The 7,067-nt window shown below is 42.1% G+C and overlaps 1 pseudogene; it reads right to left on the bottom strand.

Annotated features, from left to right (window-relative positions):
- Window positions 1–4,174: 4,174 nt before the first annotated feature.
- Window positions 4,175–5,182, bottom strand: LOC138153193 (dicarboxylate carrier SLC25A8 pseudogene; annotated as a pseudogene).
- Between the last annotated feature and the right edge of the window lie 1,885 nt (window positions 5,183–7,067).

Below are 7,067 nucleotides of genomic sequence, written 5' to 3'. Positions count from 1 at the left end.
GCTATCAACCTATCTGTCTTCTCTTTCATGGCTAAACTCCTTGAAAAAGCCTTCTTTAATAGATACCTCTACTTCCTTTCCTCTCACTCTGTTATCAAACACTTGGCACACTGACTTCCAACTTCATGATTCAACTGAAACTTATCCCTCCAGTTACCAGTGATCTCTTAATTCACAAATGTAATAGATTTTTCTTAATCCTCATCCTTCTTGACCTCTCTGCCTCCTTTGACTCTGCCAAATACCCTCTTCTTTTTGATACTCTCATCTTTCCAGGTTTTAGCAACACTGCTCCATCCTAGTTCTCTATCTATCTGGCCTCTACTTCTTAGTCTCCTTTACTAGACCATAAGGTCACACCCACTAACCCTGGGTATCCCATGGGGATCTATCCTCAGGCTTCTCTTTTTCCTCTGGAAAATTTTGCTTGGTGATCTCTCCAGCTTCCATGATTTCTGTTATTATCTCTATGCCAATAATTTTCAGATATATTCATACAGGCCAAACCTTTTCCTGAACTTTTCCCCCAAACTGTCTATTGGATATCAAGAACTAGATGTGCAGTAGGCATCTTAAACTGAACGTGTTCAAAAATGAACTCTTTATTTTTTCCCAAAACCTTCCCCACATCCTAACTTCTCTGTTACTTTCAAGGGTACCACCATCCTCCCAGTCACCCAGGCTTGCAACCTCAATGCCATCTTTCTTGATTCCTTATTCTCTTGTCCAATCAGTTGTCAAGTCCTATTGTTTCTACCTTTGTATCATCTCTTGTATATGCTCCTTTCTCTCTTCTGACACTGATGCTACCCTTTGTACCTCAGTCCTAGTCTGTTGCAATAGTCTGTTGGTTAGCTATCCTGCCTCAGGACTTTTCCTACACCAGTCTATCCTCCAATGTTATTGAATATGTTTTATTTTACTAATATTAATACTAGTTAATAGTTATATAAAACCTGCTATATGCCAGGCACTATGCTAAATTTACAAATATCATCTTTTGATCCTCACAACAACTCTACAAGATATGTGCTATTACTGCCCCCATTTTACAGATGAGGAAACTGAGGCAAACAGATCAAGTGACTTGCCTAAGGTCACATAGATAATAAGTATCTAAGACTGGATTTGAACTCAAATCTTCCTAACTTCAAACCCAGCTTTCTATTATGCCACCTAGCTACTCTATAATTAGTAGTGTAATAGAGAACTGACCAATAAGTTTGAGCCCACACTCCCAGTGACTGGGTGGGTGTATAGATGACAAAATATACCCTAGTTCAAGACAATGATTTTGTAATTCTATCCTTGTTATCCTTTGTCAGTAAATATCTATTTCTTAAAGTCAATCGATATTAATTGGTTGATATATAATGAGAAGAAAGCAACTGGCCAAAATTATATTTGGGCAGTTATCACTAGTTAGATGACATTAGGGAAATATTAACTATCAATTATATTGGGAGGGCAGAATATATCAGATTGGGGTTTGTGATTGTACTACTAAAGATATCTCTATCCCTTCAGGCTTACCCCTGAAACTCAGAAGGGAGCAATAGCCTTATTCTGGGACCTGACCTATAAGTTATGTACTCTAGGAGCCATGTAAGTTAGAGTGCAGATTGGGAGAGTGAAAGAGTGAACCCGGAGTTCATATATGCCATACTAGTATTTCAACAATTTTTTCACCATTTTCCATTTTAAATGTAGAATATTTCATCTACATTTAGTCATTTCTGTAGGCTAATATTTATGGCGTTATTTCTACAGGGAAATATGCTCTAAAGTCAAAATAACTGATATCTAAACTTAAATTCTTGGGCCATATTTACACAAAATTCCTGCATACAGTTGAGGAGGCCAGATATTTACATATGTAGTGGAGGTGGGGGTTGCTATGGTTCCCCCACCTGCCCCCAGGTGATAGAGCATAACTGGTAAGTTTGCTCCAGTTTTTTCAAGGACATTGTAAGGAGACAAAATGATGTTAAGCCTCACCAGTCTGCCACAGTTATTTTCCTATGGTACGGCTTTAATAGTAGAACCATGCACTCTTTGGGCATGATCCAAGCCCAAAGGCAAGGATGAAAACATTCAGAACCCAGCTAATAGCAGAACAGAGATGGAGACAGGTTCACTTAAAGAAGGGATCAGCACCAAATCTAATTTTCTTAGTGCCCAAACCACATTGCCCTAAAGGGAGAGGCATAGATTAGTTGAAGTTCTCTGAACACCTAAATCTCCCCAACTATTTGCTCATTGACTTTCCTCTGGTTTTTACCAAGAGTGGAAAAATCAAGGTGGGGGGTGAGGAGGAAGTACCTGCAAGTTCCCTGTGGAAACAGCAAAAAGATAAAGCTGAATACCCCAGAATTCCTTGATTTTGGATAGTGTCTGTAACAGCTAGAGTAAGCTTTGTTTGATAGCACATACCCTGGTCTTTCTTATTGAATGGGAGCAGCCACTGTCCAGGATGTCAGCTTTCTGGTGTCACAAATAAAACAATAGCAATACAAGGTAACATATGCAAAGGGTCGAGTGGTAAAGAAAAGTAGTATGGGAGTTCAGTACAAGAGCACTAAGAAAGGCCTCATAGAGGTGGTTGGACTTGAACAAGAATTGGATAGAAATATAGGATTTATAGAAACGTAGAAGTGAATTTCTGAGAGAAGAAGATCAAGCAAGCTCTCACTGGTAGGAGTAGGCAAAATGACTATATGTTGTGACAAGGAGATCTAACTGGCTGAAACAAATCAAGTGGGGTGAGAAAAAAGGTTGCAAAAATACATAGGAGAATATTATTAGACCATAAGAAATGATGAAAAGAATGGACTAAGAGAAACCTATGAGGACATTTACGAACAGATACAAAGTAAAGTAAGCAGAATCAGGAGAACAATTTATATAATGACTACAACAGTATAAAGGAAAGCAATTGTGTAACTGTGCTCAACAAAATGACCAATCAGAATTCCAGAAGACTGATATATAAAGCATGTTTCCCACTACTTGGCAGAGGAACAATGGATATGTGCAGAATCACACATATATTTTCAGACACAATCAGGGTGAGGATTTGTTTTGTACAACAATACTAATCTGTTACAAGGGGAATCTTTTATTTTTTTGGTGCAAGAAAGAGTTGGGAACAGGGGTGAGTGATAGTGATAAAAAAGATAAGTGAAAAAAGTGATAGTGAAAAAAGAGAAGAAAGAAAATAACATTAATGAAATATAAAAATAATAATAAATAAATGACAGTGGAAAGAAATTCAGGAGACATAGAAAGCCAGGAAGTATTGAAACTACCATGTGTATCAGCAATGCCATATTCACAATGCCTATGGAGATTACAGATACGCTGATATAATTATCCATCACAAAATACATCATGCTTGCCATATAGGGGAATAAACTAGAAAATTTATTAAGATACCAAAAGACTGAGTCCCAAAACCAAAAAGTGAAAGCCATCAGAGTAGTTATGACATTGGCACAGGTAGATAAAGTAGAAAGCACCCACATTTTCAAGCCTTTAAAACAGAACAGGCTACCTCAGGCAAAGGTCCTCCTCTCCCCACTCACAGCAACCACCCAGCGTCCGGGAAGCGCGCTCCCAGAAGCTCCGGCCCCTGGCAGTCCTCAGCAGGAGTCCTTAGCAGAAATTCTGGCTAACTCAAAAAGGGCTTTGCGCTGCCGCTGCCTCTGCTGCTGATGCCGCTGTCGCCACCACCGCCAGCCACCGCAGGAACTCTAGTTTGGCTTCCGCTTCCTCTTGCTCCGCCCCTTCCTGCTACGTCAGCGAGTCCAATGGGGTATGGAATATCTTTAAATCCCATAACCCTTACACCATGTTAAGTTTGAAGTATTAAAAAAAGAAAACCTAGTAGAAATTCAGTTTTATAATATCAGTCCTGTTTTTCTGTTATTCTTTTTTTTGGGGGGGGGGGGGTTCTGGTCTAGCTTTATTAGAAGGAAGGAGCTTAAGAACTTAGTGAGGCTACAATGGCAGAAGTGGGCTAATTCTAAGGGGGGGGAGTATAGGGGGTTCCTTCAATGCTAAGGCAGGGGAGGAGAGGAATAAGGGGAAAATATGGTAGGGGAGGAGAGGCAAGATGGGGTATGGGGAGAACGGGGAGAAGGGGAAATAAGGCAGAAAGCTAGCAGGAGAGGGCTCAGAAGGGAGCAGCCATCAGGGCCCATTTCAGTAGGTGACATTGCTCATAGGTGACAAACATCACTACATTCCAGGAGCCCAAGTAGAGGAAGGAAGGCATGAACCCCTTTGTAGAAGGTATTCGGTCCTTCCAAAGCATGGTAAGGGTGCAGTGGTCAGCACTGGCATACTGGCCTGTGGCAGAGTTCATGTATCTTGTCTTGACCATGCCCACAAGGGAAGCAATGATGGTGGTGCAGAAGCCAGCCCCAAATGCTGATGTGAAGTGGCATGGAAGGTCATCAGTCATGAGGTGGGCCTTCAGGAGGGCATCTTTGATGAGATCATAGGTCACCATCTCAGCACAGTTGACAATAGCATTGTGGGCAACATTGGATGAAGTTCCTTTCCATAAGCCCCGAAGGCCCTCTTCTCTGGTCATAGTCTTATAGGCATTCACTGTACCCTGGTATCACCAGCTGCCACCTGAACGAGCCTGAACCTGGAAATGTACCTTCACCACATCTGTGGGTTGGGCTACACCCACTGCCAGAGCCCCTATGGTGCAGCCTGCCAGGAGAATGCCTGCATGCTCAGATCCCTTGGTGTAGAACTGCTTGACAGAATCATAGAGGCCAATGCTAACAGAGGCAAAACTCTTCTGGCATTGCAACCCAGCTGCCAGCACATTGTACAGGCTGCCAGGGCCCTCAGTCTTGACCATGGCCAGAATGGTGCCCATGACACCCCAATGCTGGGCAGTGGTAGAAGAAGCTCAGACAGCCCCCTGGCTCTCTCCTTCAATCTTCAGTCAGACTTTGGCTGTGTCCAGGGGGAAGGTGATGAGGTCAGCAATGCAGGCAGCAGTGCCAGCCCCAAGGAACTTTATGGTGGCTATTGGGGGCACATCTGTAGACTTAAATCCAACCATGATTTGATGCTAGCTTTCTGCTACTTCCCAGGAAGCAGAGGAAAAATAGGAAGATAGCCTCCACTGAATGAGCAAGACAGACAGAGGAACTCTGGCAGAGTCTTGATCTGGAGGCTCTCATGATGATGGCTGTAGAGGACCACAGGCCAGTGGGACTCTGACCCTGATGGCTGAATAAGCTCTCTCAGCTGAAGACCCCACACCCCAGGAAGGAGCTCAAACAGGTGTGAGCATTATGTCTTCGTCATAGGCATGGTATATACCCCAGCCTGGGAGCAAGGAAATACACAGTGTTATCAGGAGAAAACAATTGTTGTAACGAGAAATTGCCAGTAGAGACCATTAATAATTCTAAATGGAATTTATTGTGGAGCATAATTAACCTGGGGACTGCCAGGGGTCACATACCCAAATCAGGCAGCTCTGAGCATATACATCTCGGCGTTTATATAGACATAAGCCACAACATAAATGTCACCAAGGAGAGAAAGCAGGGAAAATACAGAAGCCAAAGGATAGCATTGCTTAACGATTATTGTCAAGGAATCAGTTTGTTGTATAACTGGAAAGTTCCCAAATCTATATTGAGAACTGGACAGAAGGGGGGTGGCCTATGAGCTTCAGGTAGCAGGCAGGCTTGGGCAGGATTTTGCTTGGCAGGTTTGCTGCCTGGGTTTTGTTGACAGGTTTCCTAGGCAGTTCTCCTATGTTGGGGAGAGATGGGGGATGTTCACAGAATGGGGGGTTACTATACAATTAGGAAGAAGATTTATGGCTCTATAAAAGCTTGTGCTTGGGATAATAAAGTTGGCTCTGTTTTCCACCACTCTCAGAGTCCCATCTTTTTTGTGCACTCTCTCAACCTCTGGGTAAGCAACTCTTTTTCAGCCCTGCTGCAGGACAGCAGGGTTCCCCACAGATGGCACCTTGATCAAACTTCTCTAAAGGTGTCCCGCTCTTCAAATTTGCTCATGGCAACTATGGCCGACTTCCCTTGATTTTCCATAGAAAGTTGTTGGGAAACTCAACACCTAATGATAATACTATGTGCTGGGGACTGTAGAGTAAAACATGAGGAGGTAGCCGGGGCACAAGGCCTGCAGCAGATCCCAGCACCTGGTGGGCTGGGGGGAAGATTTTAAGGGGGGAGCGGGGCTGGGTCTCTACAAGGTCTGAGCCTTGGAAGAGGTTAATATGAGCACTCTGTTATTCTTTGTACAGGGAAGTATTCATGTTTGTTGATGTTTGTCAAGTTCATAGTAATAAAAAGGAAAACTTTAAATAAAATAAAAAATACATAGGAGCAGCTAGCAAAAATATATAACACCAAAAGGCTTTCCCCGATAAATAAGTAATCAAAAATAAGAACAAAACCTTCTCAATATTAAAACTGAAAACCAAATGAAAAATACTCCAAATCACTAAAGCATAAAAAAATTGGGGGCAGCTAGGTGACACAATGAATAGAGCACCAGCCCTGGAGTCAGGAGGACCTGAGTTCAAATCCAGGCTCAGACACTTAACACAAAACTAGCCATGTGACCTTGGGCAAGTCACTTAACCCCAATTGCCCTACCTTCCCCCCTCCAGAAAAGCAAAAAAAAAAAAAAAAAGAATAAAAAATTTACAAATAAAAATAACTTTTCATTAATAATAATTTTACCTCATACCTAGGAAATTGGGAAGGATAAAAAAAATTAAGTCAATGAATGTCAGAAGAATTGTAAACTAACAAATATTTTAATACATTGTTGGTTGAACCATTCTGGAAAGCAATTTGAAATTAGGCAAAGTAAGTTAATGAAATATCCATGTCCTTTGACTTACAGGTTTTGCTATTGTGTGCGGTTTGTCTTTTGTCCTGGAAGATGACCGTGACATCAAGGAGATGATGAAATGACTTGCAGTTGACTTTTCTTTGAGTGAGGGAGGGCTGTGCAAAGTGACCAGTCTTACTTTCTCCTCCAGAGATCAGTGGCCA

This window comes from Petaurus breviceps, unplaced genomic scaffold (genome assembly GCF_028583685.1).
Source record: "Petaurus breviceps papuanus isolate PSGF00001 unplaced genomic scaffold, PetGlider_PUasm1.0 90977, whole genome shotgun sequence".
Taxonomy (NCBI): domain Eukaryota; kingdom Metazoa; phylum Chordata; class Mammalia; order Diprotodontia; family Petauridae; genus Petaurus; species Petaurus breviceps.
The sequence above is the reverse complement of the archived record's forward strand: the minus strand, read 5'-3'. Positions and strand labels throughout refer to the sequence as shown.